Consider the following 24459-nt stretch of genomic DNA (forward strand, 5'->3'; position numbering starts at 1 on the left):
TCGATGACACCAAGGTATCTATCAGGCTGGCAACTAACCCTCTCTGACCTCCTAGGTTCAGAAGGAACAATAACCGATTCAGACGTAGAAGGAACATCTTCCTGTATTGTCATATCAGTTTATGGCTCTTGAACTTCATCAAGTTCAAATTTTCTCCCACTCTGTCTTCTAGAAATAAACTCGAGCCACAAACACTTTGTTCTCGCGACTATTGTAGAAGTAATATCCATAAGTTTCCTTAGGGTAGCCTACAAAAATACATTTTTCAGAACGAGGTGCAAGCTTATCGTTAGACTTGCTCTTGACATAAGCATCACAACCCCATACTTTCATGTATCGCAGATTCGGGACTTTCCCTTTCCATATCTCATATGGAGTTTTGTCATTTGCTTTAGTGGGACTTTGATTAAGTGAGCGTACAGCAGATAAAATGGCAAAACCCCAGAATGACTTAGGTAACTCTGTTTGACTCATCATTGATCGGACCATATCTAATAAAGTTCGATTCCTCCTTTCAGCCACACCATTTAATTGTGGTGTGCCAGGAGGAGTTAACTGGGATACAATACCACAGTTTGTAAGGTGATCTCTAAAGTCATTGCTTAAATACTCCCCACCACGATCTGATCGTAATGCTTTAATCTTCTTATTTAATTGGTTTTCTACTTCATTCTGAAACTCTTTGAACTTATCAAAAGCTTCACTTTTATACCTCATTAATTAGATATACCCATATCTACTCATGTCATCGGTAAAAGTAATGAAATAGTCATAATTACCTCTAGCAGTGACTGTCATTTGACCACATACATCGGTGTGTATTAAACCCAACAACTCACTAGCTCGAGATCCTTTTCCTAGAAAAGGTGAACGAGTCATCTTGCCAAGAAGACAAGATTCGCATGTACCAAATGATTCGAAATCATAAGGTTTAATTATACCAGTCGACACTAGTCTTTTAATGCGTTTCTCGTTTATGTGTCCTAATCGACAATGCCATAAATAAGATTGATCGGGATCACCTGTTTTGAGTCTTTTATTATCTAAATGATAAACATCATTGCAAGTATCTATAATATAAATACCATTGATTGAAATAGCTTCGCTATATACAATCCCATTAAGGGAAAAAGTACAAAGTTTGTCTTTAATTACAAAAGAAAAACCTTCTGTGTCTAACACAGATACTGATATTATATTTCTAGACAACGTTGGTACAAAATAACAATTATTAAGAAACAACTGCAACCCCAAAGCTAAGTTAAGTACATAAGTTCCTACTGAGACGGCGGCTACTTTAGACCCGTTACCCATTCGGAGATCAACATCACCCTTGTTTAGCTTTCTTATGCTTTTTAGGCCCTGCAAATGATTGCACAAGTGAGAACCACAACCAGTATCTAATACCCAAGTTGTATTTGAAGCATAATTTTTGTCTATCATAAAAGATTCGGTTGAGAAATTACATGTTGGCTTCACAATGCCAGCTTTGATGTCATCCAAGTATTTCGTGCAATTATGCCTCCAATGTCCCTTGTTATTACAGTAATTACAAGTATCTTTAAGAGGATTACCCTTTATAGGTTTAGCCTTGGTAGAGCAATTCGCAATTGCTTTACCTTTACCCTCCACCTGTATGGGCTTCTTACCTGCATTCCTCTTAAACTGCTTCTTCCCCTTCACGTTTATCGCAAGCACATATTTCCTTGTACTCCCACTCAATCCCATGTCCTTCTCTGCTTGCACAAGCAGAGAATGGAGCTCATGTAAACTCTTTCTCATGTTCGTCATATTATAATTTACCCTAAATTGGGTAAATCCTTTGACATGCGAGAGAGAGTGGAGCACTCGGTCCACCACAAGTTCGTCGGGGATCTTGCATCCTAACCCCTCTAAAGTTTCCACGTACTCAATCATTTTAAGTACGTGTGAACTTACAGGTTGACCATCTTTGAGGTTAGCCTCAAAGAAACGAACTGCGGTGTCAAATTGAATTATTCTCGGGGCTTGAGAAAACATAGTTGAAAGCCTCGAGAATACTTTATATGCATCACGAAACTTGACACATTGCCTTTGTAAAGCAGGATCCATTGAAAAAATCAAAACATTTTTAATTGCAGCGGATTCCTTTTGATAATTTGAAAAAGCCTCCCTTACATCGGCAGTGGCCCCTGTACTAGGCGAAGGGGGAGAGGGATCGACAAGGTAGCGTAATTTGCCATCACCTGCGGCATCTAATCGAAGTTGTTCCTCCCAATCTTTAAAATTACTACCGTCGGCTTTTAAAACATATTTGTCCATAAAAGAACGTAGCCATGAATCTCTAGCTATGGTGACGGTTTCACTATTAGAAGTCATCGTGATTACTACAAAGGAAATGAAAGGAAAGATTAACATTTATTGTCTAAAAATTTTTTAACTTCTGAAACTATTTTAACAAGTTCCCATTTATATAATGATCTCCCACTGAATTATATAAATGATTCCAAGATCCAATTTTATATTAACACAGGCACGGTGGACCGATTCAACCCATATTTATATAAATTTGGTGAGTCAACATTTTGACTGATTATACTACTAGAACTCTTGGTTGACGGATTTTCTTAAAATCTATCTTTTAGCCCCAGAATAAATATGGGCACGGTGGACCGATTCAACCCATATTTATCCCGTTGAGTCCAACCAATTTTCACGCGTAATAACATTTATTACCCTACTTACCCAACGTAAAAAGAGTGTACCTCGGTGATCCGAACCTACCTCTAATGAAGAAGGGATTCATAGGTGCTATTATTTGGTAAGGCTTAATCTCAATTTTAAACAAATGTGAGAGATCTTATCAATTTAATTGTCTATCACTTTTAAGTGAACAAAATTGGTGAATGCTAGTCGATTAAATCGATAACAACAAAAATTAAAACATGTAGTGACGATTTGGCATGAATGCATAAATAAACAAACAAGTCCTAATATGGCCACCTAGTTAATCTAATTAGCTAAAATTATTACATATCGGAAACCAATTCTTTGGTCCCTTGAGTCTTCATAAATTGGCCTCCTTCTTTAGGGTTTCGGAACGCCTTTCCGAAAACACCGTCTTCATGAAAACTCCGTCTTTAGATGCTTCATTTAATTACTAATAATTAAATTACATAACAATATCCTATTATACAATTTGTAATTAAAATTAAAATAAAACTATTAATTAATTACAAATTAGGCGATACGAAATCGCAATTAATTACAAAACAAATCGATATTCCCTTACATTACGGGAAATACCAATTTCTACCTATGGCCATATTAGGAAAAATTACATAATTATAATGCTAAAAAAAAATATTCATCCAAATGAATAATAAAATGCATTATGGAAAATGACATGCCAAATCGTCTAACTTACCAACAACGATCATTTGAGCTTTCTTTGACGGAATTTTTACCAATAAAAATTCATAATCAATTCTTAAAACAATTTTAAGATATGCTAATGATACTAATCTGGTCTAATTTCAAAACAATTATTCTCACTAACTATCTTGAATTAATATGGGATTAAAACACAAATTATGACAAAAAGACATAATAATTCACAATTATTATGGAAAAATTTCATTTAATTATAAAATTTATGGAAAAAAAAAAATTCAAGGCCATGAACATTCTGGTCTTATACCAAAAATGACATGAAAGTGAAAATTTTTGTTTTAAAATTTATTTAAAACGATTTTACAATTTAATCGGTAAAACGGCAATTTTTACGATTTAATTCTAAACCAAACCATAAAAATTGAAATAACTTAAAATAAAATTTTGTACATTTTGGAACAATTTCCAGGAGCTAAAAATTCAAAAATTTCGAGCCCAAAAATTAAATCATATTTATTTGCAAAATAACCATTATTTACCCATTTTTATCAAATAAAAATCAATAAACTATCTAAATTAATCACATTAACTTAAAGTAACTACTTATCTCATAAATAGAACATACATGTGGGTCTTTTTAAATAAATATGCATAAAATTAACATGCAATCCAATTTAACTAATTCTTAATTAATTTTAATGCATTTTTATTCAATTTTATGCCATTTTAAGTTATAAAAAATGGAAAAATATAACAAAAATCAAATTTTCGTCCTATATCATTCTAAGACCAGATTATTTACATGCAAGACCATATTATGTGATAAAACTAATTTTAGTAACATAATATCAATTTTATTAATTTATCTCATAAATTACTAAAATCGTCTTAAGACAACATGCATGTATATAACAATGCTCTGATACCACTTGTTAGTCATTTAGACCAAATTAATACTCATCTTATGATATCAAAATTACAAATTAATTTTAGGTGGTCTAAATCTACATGCATGCAAAGCAAAATATAAAAGAGATGGTATTAAACCATCTTAAGACAAAAATTCCTTACATTGTTATAAGGCAAAATGGGCACAACTCAAGGACTCCTTCCTTGATGTTGTTCTTGTGCTAATGTAATAAGGATGATCCTCCAACACCTTAATTACCAAAGTAGGTAACTCCTAAGGTGGCACCCAAGATAAACCCAAAATACTACTAAAATACTAACTAGGTAAATGTAGTAGTAACCTTGTTTATTTGTATATTTGATGTACTAATTAATATTATTACCTTGATAATATCATTAGTTTACTTTTATATGTGTTTATTGTAAAAGGATGAACAAAATAAGAAGAAAAATATGGTCTATTGATGGTGTATATGAACCATCCACAACAAGCACACAAAGACCAATTTTTCTTCAAATTTCCAACCTTAGAAATGATGGAAGGACTTAGGTATATATAGGCATGCAAATGTATACAATTCACATACAAATGCTAGTGGGAAATGCCTACCTTTTACACTCACAATGAGTGTATAAGTAGTGTATAAAAATCTGTCCAAATGGTCCCCTCCGGGTCCATTTCGATTTTCGACATTTGCGCCACAAATGCTTATAAGTCTTATATTTAATTATCTGACATAATTAAATATTAATTTGATTATTTAACACTTAAATAATATAAATTAACTACCAATGACTACTTAACTATTAAGTAATCATAAGACCATTTTATCAACATACAATGTGTCAATATTATCCCAATTAGCTAATTTTTCAACCTCTTGTAAAATATAAATAGCTAATTAATTCCACCTCAAAACATATACACATATCCCATAAAATTAATTAATTAAAAATTAATTAATAAATTATTAATTATTAATTTATTACTTAAATATCACATAATTAAATAATAAATCTTCTCTGCCCGAGTTCGTAACCCGTCATCAAATAATACTTTTACGTGACTAATTAAAAGTCAAATAATACAAGGAATTAATTATCTCGTATCTCATACAAACAATTAATTCATTCTATTTGGGCGTCATCCTATAGGTGTGACCTAAAGGGATCAGCTGATCACCGCCGTCACACGACAGTAATGTCAAACTCTAGTCAGTCAATCATTACCGATTAACGATGACCAGCTGACAAATAAAAAGGTAAATCCCTGATATTCCTTTTACGAGATTTAATATGTAAACGCACTTATTGTGGAGGACACTATTCCAACAAAACCAACATTACCCAATTGATATTATTTGCAATAAGTCATCTCAATAACAAAAAAATTACAATTAAAATATCATCTAATATTAATAAGCCAACAAAATTCATCAATAACATTAAAGGTAGTAACTTTACTAGCTAAAGACTAAACTTTAACAACTAAAGTACATAATTTGATATAATACCGAGTAACCCATCATCGTTACCTTTTAGCTCTTTAAGGACACGTTTTTGACTCAATACTACTCCGAAATACTAAAGCTTTCATCTAGAAACAAGATTAAGACAAAAAGGATTAGAAAACTTATCTCACAAAAAGATGGATTTTCTAAAAGATTCAAAAGGTAAGATTTTTCATACATAGAAAGAAGGAAGAGAAGAAGAGGAGAAGATTGGTACAAAAATCACCGGATTTCGTTGAGAAACGAAGAAATGGCATCCGTCTTAAGGTTTGATTTTGTGAAGGCTTTAATGGAGGAAAACACATATTTTCTAAGGTAAGAAGAGAAGGGGAGTTGCTGAAATTTTGAGAATAAAACCATAAAAGACGGAGTTTTGGTTATCTTAAAGAGGGTCCATAGGTTTGTTTAGGCCCAAAATCAAAGGCACAAGGTTTGTGACTCGGTTTTGTATTAAAAGACTGACAACGCGACTTTTAAGGGGGTTTGCGGGTCAAAACAAAACCAAATAAATTTTTATGAAACTAAAACACGATTTTGAAAATATAAAACCAAATAAATTATATACCAAATAAATCGAGTATTATTAAATTATCAATTTTAATATGTTACCAATAAATATGAAATCGCGGGTGTTACATGTGTGACCCGATTTCCCTAGACGCTTTCTTTATTATTATTATTTTCATTTTATTTGCATAACCAACCAACAAACCAACAACTGATAGACCTACCTCTATAGAATTCAATCCATAGCAACTTGTTTAGCAAACTCCCGTCTCCTTGTGGTTCGACCCCTATTACTACATTCATTCGTATTTAGGGAATTTATCTTTGATTAGGTACACGCAAGCCTATCAAATTTTGGCGCCGTTGTCGGGGAGACAGTTTTGTTTGTTATTAGTTGTTGAATTTTATCTTATTTTATTTTATCTCGGGGAACACTTGTTCCTTGGGATCTTCCCACGGTTTCTTTGTAGTTTTAGTGCCTATTTTGTAGGTAATAAAGCTTGGCCTTTCATAATGAATTAGGAATTCGCCTCACAACTCAAAGATGAGCCTTTTGATGACTATCTCGGCCGGTTCTAATATTTTTGCGATGGTCTCATTTCCCTTGGGCATGTCCTTGATGGGGATTACTTGGGTCATTTCGTGCTTGGTGACATGGATTTTGAGACCAGTGATTTGGCTATAAACTTGAGTAATGGGAGTGTCTACTACATGATTGTGGAGGAACTTTGCAATTTCTTGGGTTTCATGGCTTCCGAATGTCGAGAGTTAGCACACAAATTCAATGTGTGGCGTATGCAAGAGGAGCTCAAAATGTTACAGGCTCGTTTGGAACAAATTTCTCAAGAGAAATCGAGACCACGTGAGCCTATGTTTTCTCATTTTGCCTTTCTACCTCCCCAATGTGAGTCTTTTCAATCTAATGATTTTGAATTATGGGATGATGATGACGATAGTCCGACTCTTTCATTTAAAATTCCCCTTGATGTCATCCCAATTGAAAATCTAGAGACTCATGTTGAAGAAAATGATCTTGTAGTAGACGAGACACTCACCATGGATAATGTTGGGCCCGTTTGTCATGAAAATGATGAGGTTTATCCCGAGTCATTTGAAACCTTTGAAAATCCTTTCGTGGAGGATGTGGTTGACCTTTTTAAGGTTGATGGAGGACTTAGTGATGCTAATATAGAGGTTAAGTGGGATGCACCCCCCATTTTTGATGAGTCGCACCACTTAGAGTTTTCATACCTTTAACACCCCCATCTACCAAGGAGCCCTAACAAGACCTTCCTAAGCAGATAAGGGCGCTACATCTCGGTTGCCCGAGGAACAGTGATAATCAAATGTCGATAAAAGAACTATTATAGTTAATTACAAGTTATTAAACAAAATAAAAAGGTACAACTCGTGACATCTATCAACTATGTGAAACCATCTCTGCCATCACTCGTGGTAGACTCATCCCTTCAAGCACCCAGCTATGATCCAGACATCAACCTGCTAAGACCGACTGCTCACTATAGTGGATCACGGCAGACACAAGAAGAAAACACAACACACCACACAAGGTCAATAACTAAAGGAACACAAAAAACAGACACAATAAACATACACACATCACCATCTCCAACCACCCACACTCCTCTGACTGCCCGAAGGTCCAGTCCTGCCAGATTACCAATCGCAACCAGTAATCCACGCCGCCAATGGGGGACCGCAACCGTACCCACCAAATCCCCGCTCATCAATCCCGAGCGAAAAACCATGTTCTTTAATGTGCACATCCCCTCCTGTGGCGGGTTCCACAGAGGGCGAATCAAGGGCGTGAAGCCACTCCCGCAAGTGATTCCACTCAGCCGAGGACACGCCTCGCGAACCACACACAAACAACAACAACCAAACACAACCAATCTACTCAACCAATCAGAACATCAAATACAATCAAGCGCTACAACCGACACACTAGACAACCAACAGTACTGAGTAGGAGAATCTACCTCTAGCAACCGCAGCGATTCCGCACACGAACATAAGACGACAAGTAACCACCATAACCACTTATAACAAACAGTATAACCATCTATTACTACTACCACAATCATAAACGATACCAAGGAAGACGATGATGATGACGACAACATACCTATACATAGCACTCCGGCGACAAAACCGCCACTCGACTCATGCTTACCATCCCCATGGTGTCTCCACTCTCAAATGCTCCAAAAGGTCAATCAAGGTGAAGGAGAATTGATATGACGGCATCTAGGTTTAGGAGAAAAGAAAAAGAAATGATTTGGGTTTCACGATATCACGATTTATATTTCCCCGCTGAACTCGCGTTACTCGATCGAGTATACAACTTACTCGATCGAGTGGCCTCTACTCGATCGAGTGGCCTCTACTAGATCGAGTAACCTCCTCTATATCGAGTTACCAGAACTAAAAGGGTTACTACGTCACAAGGTTAACTCATAAGGTTTTTGAAGGTCTAGATAGATGTCTAAGGTCAGTCAACGACGGTCAACGGGTCTCTAAAGGGACGGATATTACCGTCTTCCCCCCTTAAAAAGAACGTCCTCCCCGATGTTCAACTCATCCTCCCCTACGACACAAGGCGAACAGGAACTAAGGCAACTGATAACCATCCACCCCGACAAGGACAAGCACAACCGTTCGTATACACCACCCAGTTATGAACGCTCACCACCCATCATCATCATCTACCTTAGCACGCATCATTCAATATGATTCCTATCAATTCATCAACCTGCATTATACACGAGAACAAACCAACACAACCGTTACTCCCACTTCTATCATTGCACGATTCCCTACCTCATACACTAATTAGCTGATACAACTATTCTGTTTACCCATCCAACAATTAATCATCAACAACAACTAATTACTAGTCACCCAAAATGTAGTAAATTATCCACCACTTATACAACAAGCAAGTTAACGTTCATCTTAAATCAATTCCACAACAATTCAATTAGTTAACGACTTTGCTTGACAAAAGGTTAATCAACTCGGAAATGAAATACAACAATACGATGAATTTTACTAACAATTTCCAACAATTACTAACAATTACTCAAAACAATTACTCAAAATGTGATAAGGTTGTCATAATTTGTCATTTTTTCATGCGAGATTACTCTTCCCCTCTTAAAAAGAACTTCGTCCCCGAAGTTCACCATCAAGACGAACTACCAACATTACACGGAGTGATAACTTTACACAATCATGACATTACGAAACCATTTTATCATACGTTGAGACCAACAACTATCATGGTGTAACACCCCCATTTATTTAAGAGCCTTTAGCAAGACATTCTCAAATAAATAGGACTGTTACCATCTCGGTTTCCCGAGGTAGTGAATATCAAAGTACAACAAACCAAAGTACTTTAAATAAAATTGAGCGATTACATGTTTATTACAACTTAACCAAAATAAAATTTAATATAAAATAAAATACAACTCGCAGCGGAAATAAATAAGTGATTAAATAATCTATGTGGTCTAGACTTCTAGGTAGACTGGCCAAGTCCTCACGCATCCCCATAAGCTCCCAAGTCAGCTAATCTTTAGTACCTGTCAAATCTGCTCCCCATTATGGTTCATCAGAGGTGTTTACGAATACACGGTCAACCACGAGGTTGAGTAGGAAACTAAACAATGAATAAAAACAATTATGCAACCTGCAATAATAATGTTACACAATATATAAATCACAACCAAAGGCACGCGCCACTCTTGGACACACAGTCCACACCACAGTCAAACGGACACACAGTCCCTCCTCAGACATACTGATACCCGTCGTTGTGAGTACCAAAAATAAATTTATAATTCCAACTACTACTAATGACAGTGGCAGTCGGGTCGAACCACAGAGAGGCAGATGTAATCAATAGTTGTCTAATTCAGTCTAAGGTAACGAATGTGGGGGTTGATTTGATTTGGTCTATAGCTAATAGCAATGAAATAAAGTAAACTAAGCAAACGGATGAAATCAAATATAAAAAGGGTACTAGGATGGTCGGTTCACTATAGTTTCGGCGGCAGCAAGCTAAGTCGGTCTAAATCAAACACATGAGGCGGGAAAATAAGAGGTCCTCTCGGTCCACTCTTAACAGATAGCATCTTTCGATCTCGCTATAAGTCCCTAATATCACTAATACTGACTCTCGTCCTGAAAAGTGACTAATAATCTAAACTTTACCTATCTTTCGATCTCAGCATAGTTTAGTCATTTTAATTGGTGGTCAATCAACTGTCCCTATCTCTCGATCTAATGGGTCAGTCATATCCTAAACATTCAACTAGTCGTGTGCACTCGATTCGTCGAATAAAGAATTAAAACAATTAAAACGAAGGTAACACCTCACGTGGTCAGTCGATCAACCAGGTATGGCAGTCGATCGACTGACACGCGATTTCAGTCCACTATTCTACGCCGCCTAATCCTACAGTTCCCCTACATCCTAGCACAAGCAATTTAGCTACTCATACTGGGAATGATAACAACAATAAAATTAATGAAATAAACAGAAGAATTCATGCTTAAAGTAATAGAGCAAACAATTAACATAAGCGATAAATCGGTTTCGGGAAACTAATTAGCAATTCTATCTTATAAAACGATAATAAAGCAAACTGAAATATTAGCAGAAGAATACCGATTGGAATTGCAGAGAGAGATCCAAAAACCGAATGCAAAAGTATTTGTACGAAATAATATTAAGAACCCTAATTATTGAATGTTGAAACCTGACTAAAGAACTGAGTAAAAACTTGATATTTTCTGAATATCAAACTTGATGTTCTGGGTTACGTTATATAGAAAATATACGTAACCCTTATTATCAAAACCTAAACACAATGGGCTTGCTTTTCCTCGATCTTCTTATTCACGTCTGATTAGCGGTGTGGTCGATCGACCATGATGCTCAGTCGATCGACTGCTCTTCACTGAACAGTAGTCTCTGGAAGTCGTGGGTTGGTCGATCGACTAAGAGGGCCAGTCGATCGACTGCTTTAGCTGATAATCCGCTTCTACTTTCTCGTGGACTTGTCTTTAGGGCCTCGAAATGCGCACCGAGCTCATTCCTTGAGTAAGTAACTTCATGTCAAATGCAATGCAAGGTACTCGGGGACGGATTTAGCTTGATATCTACTCATTTTCGCATAAATCTGCAATATTACATAAAAATACGAAAGTAGACGAAATGGGGCAAATAGTAGCCTTAAACCACATAAATGAGCTCTAAAATGCGTGTAAAATAGTGTGTAAAACATCATATAAATGACACGCATCACATACAGTCTGGATACTTCTGGACACACAGTCCACAACAAGACACACAGTCTTAAGGACACACAGTCCGGACACACAGTCCCTCCTCAGGTCCACGGCCCTTCCACATCCCCGTGCCTGGCCTACACAAAACTCATCAACCAATTCGAGTAATAACAAAATTCAATAATCAATAATAATAAATCCAACCATCAATAATAATAAATCCAACCGTCAATAGTAATGATTCCACAATAACATGAGCCAATAAGATAAACTCCATCAAGCCAATACTAATTCCATTCTTTTCTCACATACCCAACAATTAATAAACATTAAGAATATAATTCAATTGAGTAGTTTCCTACCTTTTCGCAAATCCGCGTACACAAGCCAATTAGTAACAATCTTCTACAAGGTCGAATCCTACAGTTATTGTTGGAGCTAGTGTCCTCCACAGTTAGTGTGATAACGTGTACAAATCTCTTATAGGTTCACAGGGTATACTTAGTATTTTATCAGTTGATTAACGTTTACTAATAACGGTTGGCTTGCTAGAAGTTTGACGTTATTATCATACTGATGGTGGTGATCAACTGGTCCCTAAAAGTCACACTTAAAGGATGTTTTCGAGAGATGTGATTATATGAAAATATAATCACATTGATGCCTTATATGACTAAAAGGTTAGTCCATGTATTTGACTAAAAGGTTAGTCAATGTGATGATGAGTCGATTATTTAATACAATTAAATAATATCAGCTGAGACGAATTAATTATTAATTCGTAAATTGAATATAAACTGTTATATTTAATTAATGTATATAATGTTAGCTTAAACGAATTAAGATGTTAATTCCTAATTAAACATAAACGGTTATATTTAATTAGCAAATTATAAATATGAGATATTTATAGTTAATGTATATATTATACGAAATTGTCATAATAAATGTTGACAGACCGGTATTAATAAATCGACTACAAACTGTTGTGTGTGGACTTATTAATTCGTGACGACATAAATGACAATTGATAATTATACACATTTATACAATTTTATAACAACCTAAAAATAAGAAGATTTTTCTCCTTATTTTTGGTTGGTTACACGGTTTTGAAAAAAAAAAAAAAGATCTTCCCCCTCTTTTCTCTCCTCTTGGACGGTTAAAAGGAGAAAGGGGAGGATCATTTCTTTACATGATTTTTGACCTAAAAACTCTCATCACAAAAACCCTAAAAATCATTTAGGAATTAGGGTTCTCTTTCTAGCAAGAAAAGGGCATTTCTCGGAGCATTTTGGGTGCAACGATTAGGAGAATATCGATCTCGATATTTGTTCTTAAAACCGAATTGCTAGGACCGGAGGTTAATTCTAATCTCTATTCTTTTGTTTATGCAATTTCGTTTATGACTCGTAATTTCATATTTCATAATTTCGTTATAATCCGAATTTTCTTGATAAGATATACCGATATTTCCCACAAGTGGTATCAGAGCATAGGCCACGAAATTATTTTATATGATTTTCATAAATGGATTAAAACAAAAATATATAAAAAAAAAAAAATCGGCCGCACCAATTTTTTTTTGCCGAGAGGGTTTTTGTTTTTTTGATGCCTTATTTCCATTTTGATTTATTGATATTGTTGTTTTAATATATTAAGATGATAATATGATAAATTTGTAGATGTTTTGATTTAATAAGAATTAAATTGAAATGTAAATGGAAATTGTTTTGATTGATGATGTTTATTTGTTTTTGCTATATAGTTTTGGCATACATGGTGTAAATTGTTGTTTAAGAATCATGATTCATTAATTTAATAATGTTCAAATCAATTGTGATGAATCAAATATTCAGATAATCGATTTAATCATAATTTAGATATTCATTTTAAGAGGTTAAATTGAATCATCTAGTTTGGATCTATGTTTAAATTAAAAGTTGATGATTATGCCAATCTTGTTATAATAGCAACTTTAAACAAATTTGTTCTCATAAAAGGGGTTGTTTTTCGAGAAAAAGAAAAAAAAAACTGTTTTTCTTTTTTTTGGGCAAAATGCCGTGAGCATTTAAAAAAAAAAAAAAAATCTGTTTTTTTTTCTTTTTGTTGTTGTGTTTTGGCCAATAATTATTATACATTATATCAATAATGTATGATTGTTTGTTGTGAAAAAGTTCACAAATTTTAGATACCCAATTATTTTAAAGTGGTTTAAAATGATGTTAGATTAATTCATATTACAAGTTAATGTGTATTAAGATTGGAATTATTGTGAGTAATTGAGGAATTGTCACATAATTTTGATCATTTTAAAATAGGTGGTTTGGATAAATTACTCTACATAATTAATGAATTATGTCTTGAATGATTAATTTATTTTTTGATGCATTTTTTTATTTAGTTGTATGAATTGTTGAATGGTTTATTTACGTATTTTTGCAATCGGTTGTAATTTTGTATTACCTAGTGTGGCCTTAGTTGATTATGTTTTCGTAATGATGGGAACATAATCTTGATGTAATTTTGAGATCTCGAATCTCCTTTGGTTTTCTTTAGTATTATGTTTTTGAAATTAGAATGTAAATAGGTTTATTTTGTAATTTATTAATTGTAATTTAGAGAAGACTAAAGATGGAGATTGGATTGCTCACTCCCGCTACATGGACCAAGATGGAACATCAAGACAAGCTTCTCGGGTCCTAGGAAGGATTTCAAAGTTGTATTTATGTTCATTTTGGTAGATAGGCCACACTAGGACTTTGTTTTTGTTTTACGTTTTTCCATTCTTGTTGCTTTTCTTCGCATGATAATTAGTGCATCATATTCCGCCTAAACCAAACCACTTACTTATATGCATGAAAATTGACTCATATAGTTTGGATGTTAGTTATCATGGACATAAAGATGTCACACTATTTTAAGCCACCATCTTAGTTTATTCATTCTCGCATGCTAGATATTAGTTCACTTAAAATGTATTAAAACAAAGTTGATGGGATCTTCCTCTAAAACGAAAATTGAGACTAGTCTTTATAGGCCAAACAACTATGAATCCCTTCTTCGTCGGTAGGCATATAGGACCTTACTCTCCATGTGACCCCTTCTACGTTGGTTAAGTAGTTTGTGTTGACTTATTTTACCTCAACATTATAATCCGAAGAGTTTCTCGTGATTATGATGGACTATAGATAGAATTTACAGAAATTTATCAACCAAGAATTCTAAAAGTAGAATTAGCCAAGAGGTTGGCTTATCAATTTACAGATAATTGAGTCTTGGGATCATTTATATAATTCTTGAGGGAGGTCAATTGTATAAATGCTTGAGTCTTCGCATTATAACAGTTTTGCATTAGACTTAAATCATAACGATGAGTATGCTTATTATGTTTTTCTTCTACTTTTCGCAGTGTAGAATTCGTTTTATATTGATAATACTGCTTACAACAAATGGCTGGAAATAATGATATCTCTATGCCAAGTGCCACACTTGCACGCGAGTCCTAGCTCAAAACTTTCATGGACCACATGAATCAGTCCACACGACTGAAGAATGACGGGTCCAACTTTGCGGACTGGGAGGCATCATTACGGAATGCTGCCATAGCTGACGGTAAGCTCAAGTACTTGACTGAGCTAATACCGCCAAACCCAGGCCCCAATGCAAGAGCTAACGAGTCACTTGCTTATAGTGACTTCGTCATGGAAGCGGGTGCGATAAAGAACGTACTCATTTTTGCAATGGAAACCAATTTGCAAAGACGCTTCATTGCTCAAGGTGCAAACAAGATTTTCACCACGCTCACTAATGAGTTCTCAAAAGCACCGAGAATTTTTATTTATGAGCATACCTGTCGCTTCTTTGAGGCGAAACTCCAGAAGGACCAACCGGTTAGCCCACACATTCTTAACATGATTGAGAATGTCGAGAAACTGGAGGCACTTGATTGCAAAATCAGTGAGAGCATAGTCATTGACCATATGCTTCATTCACTTCATGATGGTTTTGCCCTTTTCAGGGCAAATTACTACATGAATGACATGAAGAAAAGTCCTCATGAGCTACACTCAATTCTCGTACAGACCGAGAAGGATATGAAATTGAGTGGGAGCATGAAGCAAGATGTTCTCATGATTTCCAACAAGAATAAGGGTAAGGGCAAAGCTCACGGCGTCCTAACTATAGGAAAGCCAAAGTTTAAGAAGTCAGGAAATGGTAAGAGTGGGCCTGGTGAGACTAGTGGCTCACAAGGCAAGGAAAAGAGCAAGGGTGGTAACGTTGAGTGCCACCATTGTCACAAGACTGGGCATTGGAGGAGGAACTGTCCCGTGTACCGTGAGGACATAAAAGCAGGCCGCGTCACTCCTGTTGGTATGTCATCTTATATTCATATGATTGAGATTAACCATGCAAGTTTCGGAACTTGGGTACTTGATACTGGTTGTGGTTCTCATCTGTGTAATCATTTGCAGGGCCTAAAAAACATCACACCCCTCGCAAAGGGTGATGTGGACCTGCGAGTCGGGAATGGAGCAAGAGTTGCTGCAGTCTCAATGGGAACATACGTAATCCAGCTCCCGAGTGGTTTTGAGTTATATTTATATAACTGTTACTATGTACCCAGTTTATCTAAGAATATTATTTCTGTTTCCGTACTTGATAAAGACGGTTTTTCATTTTCAATAAAGGACAATAGCTGTATTTTCTCTTTTAATGAAATGGTTTATGGCAAAGCAGTTTCCATGAATGGAATTTATATCTTAGATCAAACCACAGATATATTACATGTGAATAATAAGAAATTAAAGGTTGGTGACAAAGATCAAACTTATCTATGGCATTGTCGAATGGGACACATAAATGAAAAACGTGTAAAGAAACTCATTGATAATGGGACTATCTCCACATTCGATTTCTCATCATTTGGCACGTGTGAATCATGTCTTATCGGCAAAATGACTCGAATTTCCTTCAAAGGTGTTGGAATGCGCGCTAATGACCTATTAGGACTCATACATACTGATGTATGTGGACCTATGTCAATCACCGCAAGAGACGGCTATAGATATTTCATCACTTTCAAAGATGATTTGAGTAGATACGGATATGTCTACTTAATGAAGCATAAAAGTGAGTCTTTTGAAAAATTCAAGGAATACCAGAATAAGGTTGAGAACTAACTGGGAAGAAAGGTTAAAGAATTCCGTTCAGATCGTGGTGGCGAATATCTTTCAAATGAGTTGGATCAACACCTTAAAGACTGTGGAATAGTTCTACAGTTAACTCCACCTGGAACACCTCAATTAAATGGTGTGTCCGAACGGAGAAATGGAACACTACTTGATATGGCTCGATCCATGATGAGTCACACGGTTGTACCTGATTCATTATGGGGTTTTGCTCTTTTGTCAGCTACTCTTATACTTAACCGAAGTCCGTCTAAAGCTGTCGACAAGACTCCGTATGAAATATGGAAGGGAACGGTCCCTAACTTGTCCTTTATTCGGGTTTGGGGCTGCGAGGCTTATGTCAAGTGGAGACACGAGGATAAGCTCGGCCCGCGATCGGTCAAGACATACATTATTGGTTATCCAAAAGGAATGTTTGGTCATTACTTCTATTCGCCTACCGAACATCGAGTTTTTGTTGCGGCTAGTGCAAAGTTGTTAGAGAAAGAATTTCTCGAGAACAAGTCAAGTAATAGAACCTTCGAGCTATCGGAGATTCAAGAACCAATAACCAAGGAACAGATGGAGGAAGATGTTCCTTCAACTAATGATACGGTTAATATTCCTCAGGAACCTAGGAGGTCGGGTAGAGTCTCTAATCCTCCAGACAGATACATTGGTATGGTCGAGGAAAATGACGTTTTGCTCCTAGAGAGTAATGAACCCGCTACCTATAAAGGTGCCATGACCTGTTCCGACTCTAACCTATGGCTTGAAGCCATGTGATCCGAGATGGACTCCATATATGAGAATGACGTATGGGATCTTGTTGATTTACCTAACAAGGTACGACCTCTTCAGTGCAAATGGCTTTATAAAATAAAGCATTCTGTAGAAGGGCAACCAGATACCTATAAGGCATGACTAGTGGCAAAAGGTTTCACTCAAGTGCACGGATTGCATTATGATGAAATCTTTGCACCCGTAGTTATGTTGCGTTCCATTCGGATAATCTTAGCTATTGCCGCTTTTCATGACTATGAAATTTGGCAGATGGATGTGAAAACCGCCTTTTTAAACGGTTATTTGGAGGAGGAATTGTACATGGTACAACCCGAAGGTTTTATAGATCCTAAAAATCCTAAGAAAGTGTGCAAGCTTAAACGTTCCATTTATGGACTTAAGCAAGCTTCTCGGAGTTGGAATCATCGTTTCGACCAGGTGATAAAAGAGTATGGTTTCACTCGATCGGTAGAGGAACCATGCTTATATGTCAAGTCGAGTGGGAGCAAGATTATTTTCTTGATATTGTATGTCGATGACATACTCTTGATTGGGAATGACATTCCTCTCTTATCTTCGGTAAAAGGATGGTTGAAGAACCATTTCCAGATGAAAGATCTGGGTGAGGCACAACGCATATTGGGAATCCGTATCTATCGAGATAGATCATGACGGATGTTATCACTGAGTCAGGAGTCTTATTTAGATAAGATTCTTGAAAGGTTCAGCATGACCAACTCCAAGAAGGGGAACCTTCCAATGACTTCTGGGATGCATTTGAGCAAGTCTCAGTCACCCAAGACACCTGAAGGGGTTGAACGCATGAGTCGCGTTCCTTATGCATCAGCCATAGGATCAATCATGTATGCCATGATATGCACACATCCAGACGTGGCATATGCATTGAGTATGACGAGTCGGTACCCAAACAATCCAGGTGAAACACACTGGATGGCTATTAAAAACATCCTTAAGTACCTACGGAGAACTAAGGATTGGGCATTGACTTATGGAGGAGATACTAAGCTATGTGCAATCGGTTACGCAGATGCTAGCTTCCAAACGGATCGAGATGATTCGAAATCTCAGTCTGGATTCGTCTTTACACTTAATGGTGCTGCGGTCAGCTGGAAAAGTTCCAAACAGGAAGTTGTAGCAGATTCTACTACTGAATCCGAGTACTATGCTGCTTCAGAAGCAGCAAAGGAAGCTATATGGATGCGTCAATTTTTACAAGGACTAACCATAGTTCCTAGTTCGAATGACCCAATCACCATCTATTGTGACAATAGAGGTGCCATCTTCCAGGCCAAGGAGCCTAAGTCTAGCAACAAGTCTAGACATGTACATCGGAAGGCTCACCTGATCCGTGATTACGTGGAGCAAGAGGAGATAGTGATTGACAAGATTGCTTCGGATGACCACATCGCGGATCCTCTCACTAAACCATTGAAATATGATAAGCATGAAGGGCACGTTATTTCCATGGGAATTAAACGTGTTCCTGAGTTGTACTAGTTGCTTATGGATTCGATACATTTTCTTTTTCATATGCTATTTATAACTTCATCGTATTTTTCATATTTTGTTTTTCATGTGGATTGTACGACAACATTGAACGCCACAAAGTGAACTGAATTACATTATATTTATTTTGGTCCGTAATCGCCTACATGAGCTGATAACTCTGCCTATTATATTGTGAAGTTGATTGATGGTGGGTTCAACGAGCCATAAGTCAAACGGTTGGCTGATCGATCACAGATGCGAGTTATAATGATACCTCGTAGGACATTGTGACAACGTAATGGAGTCCTAAATGTTTAAAAACATTCGGTGCCAGGTCGTGGATTGGACGTCCATTGTGTTCCTAGAGTCGATTCTTTTGACTATCGACTGTCTCTTGAGATTAAGGCAGTTTTTGGGTGACTTTGGTTTCTTTCTCATGGTCGACCGTAACAGGAGGCTAAGCAGATTTTTACTGGGTCATTTCATACTGTGCTTGTATCTGCAGGATTCGAGTTGAAGAAAATATCCATCCTTTATCAGGTTTAGTCATTTCTCAGGGCCACTCGAGGAGTTGTAACTGAAATGCATGGCCATGCTCGAATGATGATTCGTTTATCAGTTAAGTTACTCTCTAGTCGGAAAAACCACTCTTGATATTGATCACTTGTAAAATACGACCTTTGTGAATACGGATTTTGCAAATTGTTTTACATTGAGTGGGAGAAATTAAGGATATGAGAATCGGTTATCGCACATACACTTGTGAGGACAAGTGGGAGTTTGTTGGAGCTAGTGTCCTCCACAGTTAGTGTGATAACGTGTACAAATCTCTTATAGGTTCACAGGGTATACTTAGTATTTTATCAGTTGATTAACGTTTACTAATAACGGTTGGCTTGCTAGAAGTTTGACGTTATTATCATACTGATGGTGGTGATCAACTGGTCCCTAAAAGTCACGCCTAAAGGATGTTTTCGAGAGATGTGATTATATGAAAATATAATCACATTGATGCCTTATATGACTAAAAGGTTAGTTCATGTATTTGACTAAAAGGTTAGTCAATGTGATGATGAGTCGATTATTTAATACAATTAAATAATATCAGCTGAGACGAATTAATTATTAATTCGTAAATTGAATATAAACTGTTATATTTAATTAATGTATATAATGTTAGCTTAAACGAATTAAGATGTTAATTCGTAATTAAACATAAACGGTTATATTTAATTAGCAAATTATAAATATGCGATATTTATAGTTAATGTATATATTATACGAAATTGTCATAATAAATGTTGACAGACCGGTATTAATAAATCGACTACAAACTGTTGTGTGTGGACTTATTAATTCGTGACGACATAAATGACAATTGATAATTATACACATTTATACAATTTGATAACAACCTAAAAATAAGAAGATTTTTCTCCTTATTTTTGGTTGGTTACACGGTTTTGAAAAAAAAAAAAGATCTTCCCCCTCTTTTCTCTCCTCTTGGACGGTTAAAAGGAGAAAGGGGAGGATCATTTCTTTACTTGATTTTTGACCTAAAAACTCTCATCACAAAAACCCTAAAAATCATTTAGGAATTAGGGTTCTCTTTCTAGCAAGAAAAGGGCATTTCTCGGAGCATTTTGGGTGCAACGATTAGGAGAATATCGATCTCGATATTTGTTCTTAAAACCGAATTGCTAGGACCGAAGGTTGATTCTAATCTCTATTCTTTTGTCTATGCAATTTCGTTTATGACTCGTAATTTCATATTTCATAATTTCGTTATAATCCGAATTTTCTTGATGAGATATACCGATATTTCCCACAATTATAACATATATTAATTAATAACTAAATTAACTATTTGACTACTTAATATAAATTAGCTTAATCAATTACTAATCTAACTAACTCGTAAACTGACCATTGACGATAAGAATAGCGTACATACTTTAGTAATAGTAGATATTATCATTACTACATTTGCGCACTATCACTATACTACTAATAAGTGTGTACCATTTATAGTATGTACGTACTACTACATTACTAGATTACTACTCCGTACTATAATAATAATAATTATTACGAGTACAATATTTTAAAACTAGGACGCCCAAAACCACGACTCGTCAGCTAAGCTCAAATTACCAAACTCAGCTCCAACCCACCTCGACAACCATATTAAACCCAACACCTCCACCAAGTGTTACCACCTTCTCGCACCACCGACGCTCTCTACGCCACCATCATGTCACGTCATACCAGCGGCATACACCAACAACCATATCCCAACGTCGCAATTCGCGCAACCCAATTATAACCACTACACTCACCACCAACGTCCACCACCGTGACACACCAGTCACGGTGCAGCAGCAGCAGCTCTGACCAGCGCCCTCATGACAGCGTTCAACGCCCATGAACGGAATTACACGAACCACCACCAACTCCGACTGACTCGATTTATCAACCCGACTCAAGACACAACCTTTGATAACCACTACTGTAGCAACAACCAGACCACGACGCTACACCTATCCCGATCACCAATACCCGACAACCAAGAATCTTCGCCGAAACGGCGCTAAAACAGAGTACTACAGCTCGCTACTGTCCCTACGCCTTGAACCACCCCCATGCTCGACATTGAAACCACTCCCAAGCACCCCACCGTAGCTGCTCTCACACCCAACCACCACGGTCACATAACCAGTCCCCCAAATCCACGGTCACCCGCCGAGTACCACACAGCCGAGACAACCAAGGTCACAACAAGTCGGGTTTTCGTGTATCACAAACGTCAATAAATTTCTAACAATAAGCTAATCCTGCAATTACCTTTCTCAACTCGTCTCGACATACTATAATTGGTATTAAAGGGTTTGACACGGTTTTACATCCAATTACTGTTGTGATTTTGTGAGTTTTTGCTTAGAACAATAATGAAGAAGGGAGAAACTTACTTAGATTATTCTCAAGAGATTACAATGCTTAAATAGGGAGCTACATGAGGTATCCACCTCTCAACTAAACAACCGAGTTCATGCCTCCAAAGTAGGAGCATTACTCTGAAAAATGGGAAACTGCATTCCTAACAAACAGAAACAAACTACTTCATGATCCTTAATCTAAGGCCATGACTTGACTTAATTCCTAAACAATAGTAAACATTTGAATTATGTATTCTAACACCTCCCCTTAATTCAAATGTCACGCATTCCAATTCTTTCCATGAACAACTGATGCTTGGCCTGTGGCAAACTCTTGGTGAATAGATCAGCATTCTGATCATTAGTACCACAGAATTTTAACTCAATTTTGCCTGAACTGACCAACCCTTTGATGAAGTGGTGCTGAACTTCAATGTGTTTGGTCCTTGCATGGTATGCAGGATTCTTTGTCATACAAATTGCAGACTTGTTGTCGCACCACAGATTTGTAGCATTCTCCTGCACACTTCCCAAATCAGCTAACAGTTTCCTTAGCCAAACTGCTTGTCTTCCTGCTGCACCTGAGGCAACATATTCTGCCTCAGTTTATGATAATGCAACAGTGTCCTGCTTCTTTGAGCTCCAAGTTACAGCACCTGACCCAAGCAAAAACACTGATCCAGATGTGCTCTTTCTGTCATCTAGATCCCCTGCCCAGTCACTGTCTGTGTAACCAACCAAACTAAACCTGCTAGACACATCATAATGAATTTCTTTGTCTACAGTTCCAGCTATATACCTGAGTATTCTTTTGGCTGCTCCCAAGTGTTGCTTGGTTGGACAATGCAAAAATCTGGAGACCTTACTAACACTGAATGCAATGTCTAGTCTGGTATGAGTAAGATAATTCAGACCCCCAACCATACTTCTGTATAAACTCTCATCTGCAGGACCAGTGCCATCTTGCTTCTGCAACTTTTCATTTATGTTCATTGGTGTAATTGCTGTTTCACAATTCTCCATTTTGAATTTCTTCAGGAGATCTTGGGCATATTTCTTTTGTGAAACAGAAATCCCATCCTTGCTTTGACTTACTTCTAAGCCAAGGAAATACTTCAGCAGACCCAAATCACTCATCTCAAATTCATTCATCATAGAATTTCTGAATTGCATAAATAACTCTTGTGATGAACTGAAATAAATTATATCATCCACATAGACACATACCATGATGAATCCTGTATCAGCAGCTTTCTTTGTGTACAAAGTGGGCTCATTCTCACTTCTACTGAACCCATTCTTGGCAAAGAACTCATCCAGCCTGCTGTACCAAGCCCTAGGAGCCTGTTTTAGTCCATACAGGGCTTTCTTCAATTTATAGACCTTCTGTTCTTCTCCTTTCTTAACAAATCCCAGAGGTTGGTCTATATACACATCTTCTTGTAACTCACCATTCAGAAATGCAGACTTCACATCAAATTGATAAACTGGTAGTTTAAATTGTGCAGCTAAAGCCAACATTACTCTTACTGTTTCAAATCTTGCCACAGGTGAGAATGTTTCTTCAAAATCAATTCCCTCCTTCTGTGCATAGCCTTTAACTACCAGTCTTGCCTTATGTTTCTGAATGCTTCCATCTGAGTTGAATTTTGTCCTGAACACCCATTTTAACCCAATTGGTTTCTTCTCTGTTGGTGGATCAACTAACTCCCAAGTCCCATTCTTCTGAATAGACTTTATTTCCTCTTCCATGGCAATCTGCCACTCATCTTGCTTTGCAGCTTCTAGGAAATCTGCTGGTTCCTCAGTAACTAGGGCAAACCCACACTGCTCATAAATCTCTTCAAGAGACTTCATTTTCCTGGGAGGAGAGTCATCTGAATCAGAACCAGATGACTGTTTTGAACCAGATGAGTCACTGTTTTCTGAATCAGATGACATATTGCTTTGAGGAGATTCTGGTGGAGTAATATTCTCCTGAATTACTCCATTTCCCTGAGTCATATCATCAGAATGTTCAAATGTAAACATTCTGTGATCTGCAGCACCATTAACCCAATTCCATGCTTCATTTTCAGCAAATACCACATTTCTACTAATTATCACTTTCTTAGTTAAAGGATTGTATAGTCTATATGCTTTGGATTGAGTTGCATAACCAATAAATATGCATTTTTCAGATTTCTCATCTAACTTTGATCTTAAATTAACCAAGGCATAAGCTAAACAACCAAAAACTCTGAGATGGCTTACATTGGGTCTTCTGCCAGTCCATAGTTCATATGGAATCTTGTCTGCAACAGCTCTTGTAGGTGAAATGTTCAGAATATAGACAGCAGTTGAGACTGCCTCTCCCCAAAACTCATTTGGCAGAGTCTTTGACCTCAGCATACTCCTTGACATTTCCACCACAGTTCTATTCTTCCTTTCTGCAACTCCATT

The sequence above is a fragment of the Silene latifolia genome, chromosome 3 (genome assembly GCF_048544455.1).
Source record: "Silene latifolia isolate original U9 population chromosome 3, ASM4854445v1, whole genome shotgun sequence".
Classification (NCBI taxonomy): domain Eukaryota; kingdom Viridiplantae; phylum Streptophyta; class Magnoliopsida; order Caryophyllales; family Caryophyllaceae; genus Silene; species Silene latifolia.